The following is a 12,169-nucleotide window of genomic DNA, read 5'->3' as shown; positions in this document are numbered from 1 at the left end:
TGTGTGTGTGACATATTGAATCTAGTAAAACATTAAAACTAACAAAGCTAAACATTAAACACCTTCACACGTCATCAGCTCTTACGTAAACAGGAAAGAAAAGAAAAAAAAAACTAAAATAAAACAAGACTAAAATAATTTTCATGAATGATAGCTGTGTTGGACCTTGGCTGACAACGGCTGAAAATGAAGCCATTATTCCGGAGCTGTAATATTATTGCACGAATTTCTCTAGAGAGAGAGAGAGAGAGAGAGAGAGAGAGAGAAAGAGAGAGAGGAGAGAGAGAAAGAAAGAGAGAGAGAATTTTATTAGTCTGTTTTCCTTTACATCATTATGGGAGAGAGAGAGAGAGAGAGAGCGAGAGAATTTTTTGTTATTCTCTTACCTTCAAACCTTCAACTCATTATGAGAGAGAGAGAGAGAGAGAGAGGGAATTTTGTTAGTCTGCTTTTCTTCAAATCATATTATTAGGAGAAGAGAGGAGAGAGAGGAGAGAGAGAGAGAGAGAGAGAGAGAGAGAGAGACAGTATTGCCTTTTACCAAGCTAAATATATCAGTCGCCTCCCGCTTGTTCGCTGGGTCAACATACAATTGAATTCAGGGATTAAAAAAAAAGAAGATAAAATAGAGTAAAAAAAAAAAAAAAAAAAAAAAAAAAAAAGGAGAGATAAAATATCGGTAATCTTAATTGGTGATACCGTCATAGCAGTTTTTTTTTTTTTTGGGGGGGGCGGGGTTAAGTGTCAATATCAGCTGATGTGTGGGAACCTCCCAAATGGTGTTGTACAATCATAACCACCCGGATCGTTTAAGTGACGTTGTAGGACGTTGTAGAAAACGTTCCTAGGATGTTGTGAAATGCTGTAGGAGGGAAGAAGTCTTTCCCGTTTGGTGGAGGCCCAGCGGAAGTCCTTCGCAGGACCTAATTTAAGGATTCCTCGCAGGGGGTGGGGGGTGGGGGCCGTTTGAGGAAATTGGATAGACGTTCTTACTCTATTTTTTGGCGTCCTTGTAAGTATGTCTATATATATATGTATATATATAGTTATACATTATAAATATATATATATCTAAATATATTCATTTATACATATATTTATATAGATAATTTTTTTCACTAATTTGAAAAATAAATTAATGTTACACATATATATGTGTGTATGTGTGTAAATATATTTATTCAAATATTAAAATATTATTTATATATATATATATATATATATATAGGATATAATATATATATAATATATATCTATGTATAAATAAACATATTCAAATATATATATATTTATATATATTCGAGGCCAAATAAAAATCAAATTTCGAAGTTAAAATGACCGAATTGTAAAAGAAATAAGTGTCATAAATGATCGAATTAAAAAAAACCGATGAATCTAAAAGGGTCGAATCGTAGAGACGATCGAGGCCGAAAATGATCGAACCGAAAGACAGACAGTCGACGTCGCAGAACGATCAAGTTTCAACACCTCTCGAGGTCGAAGTGATCGAATTGGGAAACTGATCGAGGTAAAAGAAAAAAAAAAACGGAATTTAAAGATGTGATCGACCTCCAGAAACTGATCGAAATTGAATCAAAACTCGACATAATGACCGAATTAAACTCAGACCCGACTGACCGACCGAGCGATCATCGACGATCATCGACCGACAAAAAAAAAAAAAAAAAAAAGATCAATCGACGTCACAACTTCATCGAGATGAAAACTAATTTGAGGTCATAACCGACTGAGGTCACAACGCTGGAAACGGTTTAATAGAGAGAGAGAGAGAGAGAGAGAGAGAGAAAGAGAGAGAGAGAGAGGGGAGGTCATGATTGATAGCTGAAAGATGGGCGGGGTGGGTGGGGGAGATGGGAGAGAGGGAAAGGGAATGGGGAGGTCAGTCAACCGTAATTAATAGCATCTGCAGTAAAAGAAAAAAAATATCTCCCTTTCATTGTCCTGAGAAAAAAAATTCTTGTTAAAAAAAAACTTCGATTGAACTGATATAAAGGAATAATTCTACAGGTTTAAAAAAAAATACTTCGTGTTTCCGGGTCATTCTCTTATTACAAGCACAAAGAATATCTTGGTTTTTTTCCTTTTTTGGGATTAAAGCATCTCGTATTCCCTGCCCATTTTGGCATTCAAAGCACAAAGAATAGTTTAGTTTTTTTCTTTTAAGTATAACATATCGTATCTTTTTTTTATGAGATTAAAGCATTTCGTATTCCTGACCCATTTTATTACAAGCACAAAGAATAGATTTTTTTTTTGGTTAAATTAAAACATTTCGTATATCTGGTCCATTTTCTTATTGTACGTACAAAGAATACCTCAGTTTTTTTTATTATTTTCATTTTGCGAATTCTACGACGGCGTTACCGTATCGCTTCTGAAAAAACACACACACACAAATAAAAAAAAAAACATTCTAGCGATTTATCGTCGTAATGTAAATGGAAAAGAAATTGGAGTTTGAGGTCTCTTGCTTGAATTGTATGATAGCGTTACTGTATCGCCTTTTGAAAAATAGAAAGAGAAAAAAATAACAACGTTTTATTTCACATTTTTTATTTTATTCGTTGAATACAAATCCCGAAGAATTGCCCATGGGTTAAAAATACATGCCTGCAGTATTGTATCCTCACGCAATAATACTGTAGTATCTCGGTCAGACGCAGGCAGGATTGTATACAGTCTACGACAATACCCAAACTATTCAGAAGAGGAAGTATTTCACTTTAAATTTAGTCCTTAAAGAAAGAGGAATTAACTATTAAAGAAGGCTATTAATACTCGTAGATCTCTCTTTAAAGAAAGGAATTAACTATTAAAGAAGATAATAGAACTCTCTCTAAAGAAAGAGGAATTAATTATTAAAGAAGACAATAGATCTCTCTTTAAAGAAAGAGGAATTAACTATTAAAGAAGACAACAGATCTCTCTTTAAAGAAAGAGGAATTAATTATTAAAGGAGACAATAGATCTCTCTCTAAAGAAAGGAATTAACTATTACAGAAGACGATAGATCTATCCTTTAAAGAAAGAGGAATTAGATATTCAAGAGGACAATAGATATCTCTTTAAATTCAGTCTCTCCTTTAAAGAAAGAGGAATTAACTATTAAAGATAACAATAGATCAAAAAAAGAGGAATTAACTATTAAAGATAACAATAGATCTCTCTTTAAAGAAAGAGGAATTAACCATTAAAGAAGACTATTAATAGATCTCTCTTTAAATTCAGTCTCTCCTTTAAAATAGAGAAATTAACTATTTAAGAAAACAATAGATCTCTCTTTAAACTCAGTTTCGCCTTTAAAGAAAGAGGCATGTAAGGGCTATCTAAAATAAAGAAAATATCACTCTTTAATCTCCAGTTCTCCTTCAAAGAAAAATGGATAAAAGGTATTTAAAAAAAATAAATATCTCTTTTGTAAATTTCAGTCCACCTTCATAGAAAGAGGAATACTGAATTGTATTCCCTCCTCCTCCTCCTCCTCCTCCTCCTCCTGTTGCATTTCACGATATATATAATTTGAATTTGAAAAGTTGAATATTCATCCCGCCTGGGATGGAATATAATACCCGCCCCCTGAAGTAATAGTTCCAGCAACGTCTGAGGCACAAATCAAATCTGCGTTTTATTATGTATTTTGCAGCCGTGAGCGCTATTTCCCCCCATTCTTTGGCCTTAGTCGTACGTTTGGCAGTAAGGGTGGAATTTTATACGTCTTAACCTTTTATAATGTCGTTTCCTGGGGGTTACGAGCTGAGATTCTTAGAATGGTTGAGGTAATGGCTTGAATTTCTTGTCAGGTAGTGATGAAGGTTACCAGCTTAGCTTAGGTTAGGTTAGGTTAAAGTTAAAGTTATGAATCTCATATTCCTTAGTAATAAAAGGTGGGTTAAGGTTAGGTAAGGTTAAATCAATGGCTTGAATTTCTTATTAGATAGTTATAAAGATGACTAGCTTAGGTTAGCTTAGGTTAAAGTCGAAGTTAAAGTTATGAATCTCATATTCTGGAGTGATAAAAGGTGGGTTAGGGTAGGCAAGGATAAATTAAGGTTGATAAAGACGCCTGGTTATTCAGATGGCTAGGTTAGGTTAGGTTTAGGTTAAGTTAAAATGACTAGGTTAGTTTAGGTTAAGTTTTAGCTTAGGTTAAGTTAAAATTAGATTCACCCATACTTCTGAAAGTCACTTACTAACTGAAGCTGGTCTCATGAATTTCGTATTGAAAAGTAAAGCAGACGCATAATTATTCAGATGACTATGTTGGGTTGCTAAGGTTTTAGGTTAGGTCAAGTTAAAGGAGGAGGAGGAGGAGGAGGAGGAGGAAGGGAGGAGGAGGAGGAGGAGGAGGAAGAGGAGGAGGGGAGGAGGAGGCGGAGGAGGAGGAGGAAGAAGGAGGAGGAGGGAGGAGGAGGGAGGAAAGGGGAGGAAGGATGAGGAGGAGGAAGGAGGAGGAGGAAGGGGATGAGGAGGAGGAGGAGGAGGAGGATGAGGAATTCATTATTCCTCTTTCTATGAAGGTGGACTGAAATTTACAAAACAGAGATTTATTTTTTTATATAGCTTTTATCCATTTTTCTTTGAAGGAGAACTGGAGATGAGAGAGTGATATTTTCTTCATTTTAAATAGCCCTTAGATACATCTTTCTAAATTTACAGGAGAAACTGAGCTTAAAGAGAGATCTATTAATAGTCTTCTTTAATAGTTAATTCCTCTTTCTTTAAAGGAGAGTTTGAATTTAATTAAAGTGAAATACTTCCTCTCCTGAATAGTTTGGGACCTGTAAAAATATTTAGGTGGGCGTTGACGAAAGTAAGATGGAGAAAAGAGAATACGAAAGGAAGTACAGTAAAAGGAATGACAAGGGATTGCAGCTAGGGGCTTAAGGAAGGAACGCTGCAGAGAACCTGAAGTAATGCTTGCAGTGCGCCGCGTGAGGTATAGTACACTGACGGCGCTTATACTGAGCTGAATCAGGTAGAACCCTTGTAACGCGATGGAATGATCGTCCTTAAAAAGCTGCATTGTTCAATTAAAAGTTCCTATTTTTACTGAACCCTTTCAATTCCCGATTCTGAACCGCGCATTATAAGCCGTGAATTGCGTTCTGGAAATAAATCAATTATAGCTACGAGCAAGTTCCAAAAGACTTTTTTTTTTTTATTTAGCAACTGTCATAAAATAAACAGCGAAAATACGACACGTTTGTTTACACGGGACTTTTCGAAATGTCACAACAGCTCTGTATCACATTCTGGTAGAAGAGGAAGAAGAAGAAGAAGAGGAAGAAAGAAATGTCACAGCAGCTCTGTATCACATTCTGGTAGAAGAGGAAGAAGAAGAAGAAGAGGAAGAAAGAAATGTCACAGCAGCTCTGTATCACATTCTGGTAGAAGAAGAAGAAGAAGAAGAAGAAGGAGAAGAAGAAGAAGGAAATGTCACAGCAGCTCTGTATCACATTCTGGTAGAAGAAGAAGAAGAAGAAGAAGAAGAAGGAAATATCACAGCAGCTCTGTATCACATTCTGGTAGAAAAAGAAGAAGAAGAAGGCATATCACAAGGTTCAGCTCGTATCAAAATTCTGGTAAAAAGAAGAAGGAAGAAGAAGAAAAGAGGAAAAAGAAATGCACAGCAGCTCTGTATCACATTCCTGGTAGAAGAAGAAGAAGAAGAAGAAGAAGGAGAAGAAAGAAAGAAGGAAATGTCACAGCAGCTCGTACAACATTGGTAGAAGAAGAAGAAGAAGAAGAAGAAGAAGGAAATATCACAGCAGGCTTCTGGTATCACATTATGTATCCCCAAGGAAGAAGAAGAAGAAGAATATCAACAGGCAAGTCGGTATCAAACTTTGGGTAGAAGAAGAAGAAAGAAGAAGGAAAGAAGGAAAAAAAGAAATGTCACAGCAGCTCTGTATCACATTCTGGTAGAAGAAGAAGAAGAACAGAAGAAGAAGAAGACGATAAGAAGAAGAAGGAGAACGAAGAAAGGAAAGAAGAAGGATAATGTCACAGAGATCTGTATCACCTTCTGGTTAGAAGAAGAAGAAGAAGAAGAAAGAAGAAGGAAAATATCACAGCCAGCTCGGTATCACATTCGGTTAGATAAAAGAAGAGAAGAAAGAAGAAGGAAATATCAACAGCAGTTCTTCTGTATCACCATTCTGGTATAAGGAATGAAACTAGAAAGAAGGTGAAAAGAAGAAAGAAGAAAAGAAAGAAAGAGGAAAAAAAAAAAAAAAAAAATAGAAAATGTCACAGCAGCTTCTGTATCACTCTGGTTATGAAGAAGAAGAAAAGAAGAAGAAGAAGGAGGGTAGAAGAAGAAGCAAGGGAACTGTCACAGCAGCTCCTGTTCTGTATTCACATTCTGGTAGAAAAAGAAAAAGAAGGAAGAAAGAAGGAAAGGAAAAGAATGAAATATCACAAGCAGCTTTCTGTATTCACATTCTTTGGTAGAAAAAGAAAGGAAGGAAGAAAGAAAGAAGGAAAGGAAATATCACAGCAGCTCCTGTATCACATTCCTGGTAGAAAGAAGAAGAAAGAGAAGAAGGAGACGAAGGAAATACACAGCAGCTCTGTAATCACAGTAATGGTTAAGGAAAAGAAGAAGAAGAAGAAGAAGAAGAAAGGAAAATCACAGCAGCTCTGTGTATCACGTTCTGGTAGAAGAAGAAGAGGAAGAAGAGGAAGAAAGAATGTCACAACAGCTCTGTATCACATTCTGGTAGAAGAAGAAAAGAGAAGAAGAGGGAAGAGGGGAAGAAATGTCACAGCAGCTCTGTATCACATTCTGGTAGAAGAGAAGAAGAGAGGAAGAAGAGAGAAAGAAATGTCCACAACACTGTATACATTCTGGGTAGAAAGAAGAACGAAGAAGAAGAAGGAGGAAAGAAAGGAAAGAAAGTAAATGTCCACAGCAGCTCTGTATCACAGTTTCTGGTAGAAGAAGAAGAAGAAAGGAAGAAGAGGAGAAAGAAATGTCCAACCGCTCTGTAATCACATTCTGGTAAGGAAAGACAAAGAAGAAGAAGAAGAAGAGGAAGAAAGAAAGTCACAGCAAGCTCCTGTATCACATTCTGGTAGAAGAAGAAGAAAAGAAGCAGAAGAAGGAAATGTCACAGCAGTTGATAGAAGAAGAAGATGAAGAAGAAGAAGAAGAAGAAGGAAATGTCACAGTAGTTGGTAGAAGGAGAAGATGAAGAAGAAGAAGAAGAAGAAGAAGAAGGCATAGTTATACGGTATTTCGTTCCCTGACGTTTGCATATAGTGATTCGTTTATTCCGAAATATTGCCGTAATAACTCGGCGTTGTCTTCGGTGCCTTTGACAGCTGCCAAATAGGTTTGGCGTGATGGATGTCTTTGTGTTTGTGTGTGTGTGTTTGCGTGTCTCTGTTTGTGTGTCTCCCTGTGTCTCTGTTTCTGTGTGTTTATGTGTATGTGTACGTGTCTCTGTCTGTTTGTGTGTTTGTGGCTGAACGCGCAAACGAGACAGAAGTAAGTGCCTTTCAGTCGACTGCTTTTAATTCCCCCTTCCCCCCCCCCCCCCCCCCCCCCCCCCCCCCCCCCCTCTCTCTCTCTCTCCTTCGCTCTCGCATCTCGAGATGATTAATCGGGGGAAATGAAGCCGCAACTAACCCCACTCCCCCCTCTCTCTCCCCTCGCCCCCTCCCCCTCCCCCTCCCCCCATGGGAGTTTTAACACATTAATTCGAGTCATGTGAGAGTTAAATGAAGTCGGAAATGGAAGAGAATAAACTTAAAAAAAAAAAAAAGTTTTGTTTTGCGTTTTGTTTCTGACGATGCGATATAGTGGACGTGTGAGAGTCGGTGTTTGTCATACGGTAAATGAATTTGTATGAATTTTATTTCATTTTATTTTATTTTTGTTTAATGACGCTGAATTCTCTGTTATTGTGGAACCATATTATTTTTGTCTTCACCTGTATGAATTTGTAAAAATTTTATGTTTTTGTTTTTTGTTTAATGACGCTGAATTCTCTGTTATTGTGGAACCATATTTTTGTCTTCACTTGTATGAATTTTGTTTATTTTTATTTTTATTTTTTATTTATTTTTTTTAATGACGCTAAACTTCCTGTTATTTTGGAACCATAGTTTTTTCTCCTTCACATATCTGGATTCACGTCTCGAGACGCTATACTCCATAGGGGTGGAGAGGGGGTGCACTGTAGGCATTACGTAGGGTTCTTTATAATGTCACTTCCTCAGGCCCCCCTAGCTGCAACCCCTTACATTCCTTTTACTGTACCTCCGTCCATATTCTCTTTATTCCATAGTACTTTCCTCAACTCACTCCTAATAAATTAATTCATGGTGCAAATACGAGGTTTTCCTCCTGTCAAACCTTTCAAACATTTTTATTGTCAATTTCCGTTTCAGCGCTGAATGACCTAGTAGGACCCAGCTCTTGTTCCATATGAATGGGGTTCATTTTCTGAATAATAATAATAATAATAATAATAATAATAATAATAATAATAATAATAATAATAATAATAATAATAATAATAAGTCAATGGGCTTGTTCCATATGAATAGGTTTCATCGTCTGAATAATAATAATAATAATAATAATAATAATAATAATAATAATAATAATAATAATAATAATAATAAGCTCGAAATTATTATGCTAAATAACTTTTCCCGTGGATGCAATGTTATCATAGATAACATTTTCCACTCGGAGATAACAAGTTCTATACTTCGTGATTGACAGGAATGCGAACTTTGAGCAGCATCAGCAACAGCGGAACAAATGAACGTCGAACATTAAATATTAGATTAGCAGACCCAAAACTCATTATGGAACTTATAATCAGGCCAGCAGATCCGAGCATTGTAGCACACGCGTTCAAATTAGACTCGTGCTAAAACACTGACGGCCCTATTTGGATAACATCGGGTATCTGTTTCCCGAAACTAGCTGTGTGATAAGTTCGTTGTAATATAAGTTTATGTTGGGCTTTGAATTCGCTGAAGTGTGTTGATTTCAGGGGAAAATTCTCTGAAGTGTGTTGATTTCAGGGGAAAATTCTCTGAAGTGTGTTGATTTCAGGGGAAAATTCGCTGGAGTGTGTTGATTTAAGGGGAAAATTCCCTGAAGTGTGTTGATTTCAGGGGAAAATTCTCTGAAGTGTGTTGATTTCAGGGGAAAATTCTCTGAAGTGTGTTGATTTCAGGGAAAATTCTCTGAAGTGTATTGATTTCAGGGGAAAATTCTTTGAAGTGTGTTGATTTCAAGGGAAAATTCTCTGAAGTGCGTTGATTTCAGGGAAAATTCTCTGAAGTGTGTTGATTTCCGGGGAAAATTCTCTGAAGTGTGTTGATTTCAGGGGAAAATTCTCTGAAGTGTGTTGATTTCAGGGGAAAATTCTCTGAAGTGTGTTGATTTCAGGGGAAAATTCTCTGAAGTGTGTTAATTTCAGGGGAAAATTCTCTGAAGTATATTGATTTTATGGAAAAAATTACTGAAGTATATTAATTTTAGGGGAAAAATTCCGTTAAGAATCACTGAAGTATATTGATATTAAGAGAAAAAGTCAGAAGTATATTGATTTTAGAGGAAAATGATTGAACTAAATTGATTGCCGGAGAAAATGGTTTTATAGGAAAATCATTCAAGCATATTGATTTTAGGGGGATGCTCGCTAAACTATTTTAATTTTAGATGAAGATCACCGATGCATTGATTTTAAGGGAAAAACTACCAAAGTATATTAATTGTAAGGGAAAAACTACCAGAGGATATTGATTGTAAGGGAAAAACTACTAGAGGATATTGATTGTAAGGGAAAAACTACCAGAGGATATTGATTGTAAGGGAAAAACTACTAGAGGATATTGATTGTAAGGGAAAAAAAACTACCAGAGAGGAATTGATTGTAAGGGAAAAACTATAGAGGATATTGATTGTAAGGGAAAAACTACAGAGGATATTTTTTTTTTTGATTGTAAGGGAAAAACTACCAGAGGATATGGATTTAAGGAAAAAACTACCAGAAGGATATTGATTGTAAGGGAAAAAACCCAAAAGTAATTAGAGGGATATTGTTTTTATTGTAAGGGAAAAACTACCAAAGTATTTTGATTGTAAGGGAAAACTACCAAAGTATATTGATTGTAATGGAAAAACTACTAGAGGATATTGATTTTAAGGGAAAAACTACCAAAGTATATTGATTGTAAGGGAAAAACTACTTGAGGATATTGATTTTAATGGAAAAACTACCAAAGTCTATTGATTTTAAGGGAGATACTACCAAAGTATATTGATTTTAAGGGAGATACTACCAAAGTATTTTGATTTTAAGGGAAAAACTACCAAAGAATATTGATTGTAAGGGAAAAAAAAATTACTAGGTGGAGATATGATTTGTTTTAAGGAAAAACACCTAAACCCAAAAGTATATTGATTGTAAGGGAAAAACTACTAGAATATATTGATTTTAATGGAAAAACTACCAAAGTATATTGATTTTAAGGGAGATACTACCAAAGTATATTGATTGTAAGGGAAAAACTACTAGAGGATATTGATTTTAAGGGAAAAACTACCAAAGTATATTGATTTTAATGGAAAAACTACCAAAGTATATTGATTTTAAGGGAGATACTACCAAAGTATATTGATTTTAATGGAAAATTACCAAATTATATTGATTTTACAGGTGAAATTACTGAAATATATTGATTTTAGGGAAAAAGTTCATTATGTTAAGATATGAAAGCTATCATTTAATCACCAAGGTCCGGGAACTTAAGAAATAAGCAATTGTGTCACTGAAATAATTATGAAATAAATTAAATGAAGAGTTAAGAAAGCTATAAGACGAGACATTTGAAAAATGACGTTAAGTGACGAAGAAAAAAAAAGAAAGGATAAAAATGAAAATAAAAATTCCACTGAGAGCAACGACAATATAATCATTTAGGCCAAACGTAAGACCTATGAACAGTTAATTAGTTTCTAACGACCTGTGTTTGTCTTATCTCAGCGATCAGGGTTGACCCGACTCCGTCCCATCTCTCTCTCTCTCTCTCTCTCTCTCTCTCTCTCTCTCTCTCTCTCTCTCTCTCTCTCTCTCTCTTTTCTCCCCTCTCGCCTTTCTCCAAGAAGGTCGAAGGTTGGAGACGAAACTGTCGCTCAAATATGCAGTTTAAAACTTGGTGATGAAAGATTAGAGCCTCTCTCTCTCTCTCTCTCTCTCTCTCTCTCTCTCTCTCTCTCTCTCTCTGTAAAAGGATTCTCTCACAAGCGAAAAGTTTGCGAATGAAGATCACAGGACATCAATTCTAAGGAGATGGATAAGTTAAGATGAATGTGACATTATTATTATTATTATTATTATTATTATTATTATTATTATTATTATTATTATTATTATTATTATTATTATTATTATATAAAAGCAACACCGATAATGATAATGAATAGCCCATAACGCCGGCAAGCAAGAGGGAACGTAATTATCAGCGTTAATGACGTGGGAGTAATGATATGCAATGATTTGAAACGTTATTTGAAACGTTATCGTGAGTACATACACGAACTAGAGGGTTTGCAGAGGGGTTAATAAAAGGGTTATGGAGAGGGTTACAGAAGGGTTTACTGAATGGTTAAGGGGTTACAAATGATTACAGAAAATGTCTGCAGAAGGGTTTTCAGAGGGGTTATAGGAGGGTTAGAAGAGGGTTAAAGAAAAGGTCTTAAAAAAGGGTTTTAGGAGTGATTTTAGGAAGGTTATAAAGGGTTACAGAAAAGGTCCAACAGAAGGGTTTTAAGAGGGGTTTTATGATGGTTGTAAAGGGTTACAGAAAATGTCTTACAGAAGGGTTTTCAGAGTGTTTATAGGGGTGTTTCAAAGGGTTACAGAAAAAGATCTTACAGAAGGGTTTTCAGAGTGTTTATAGGAGGGTTACAAAGGGCTACAGAAAAGGTCTACAAAAGGTTTTTCAGAGTAGCTATATGAGGGTTACATACGGGTTTACAAAAGGGTTACAAAAGGTACAGAAGTGTTATACAAAGATTTTTAGAAGGGTCACAGGATGGTTACAAAAAGGTTACTAAGGACATAGGGTGACTACAGAAGGGGTTTCAGAGGGGATGTAGGAGGGTTACAGAAAGGTT

The sequence above is a fragment of the Macrobrachium nipponense genome, chromosome 10, assembly GCF_015104395.2.
Source record: "Macrobrachium nipponense isolate FS-2020 chromosome 10, ASM1510439v2, whole genome shotgun sequence".
NCBI classification, from domain to species: domain Eukaryota; kingdom Metazoa; phylum Arthropoda; class Malacostraca; order Decapoda; family Palaemonidae; genus Macrobrachium; species Macrobrachium nipponense.
This window is presented reverse-complemented; position numbering follows the sequence as displayed.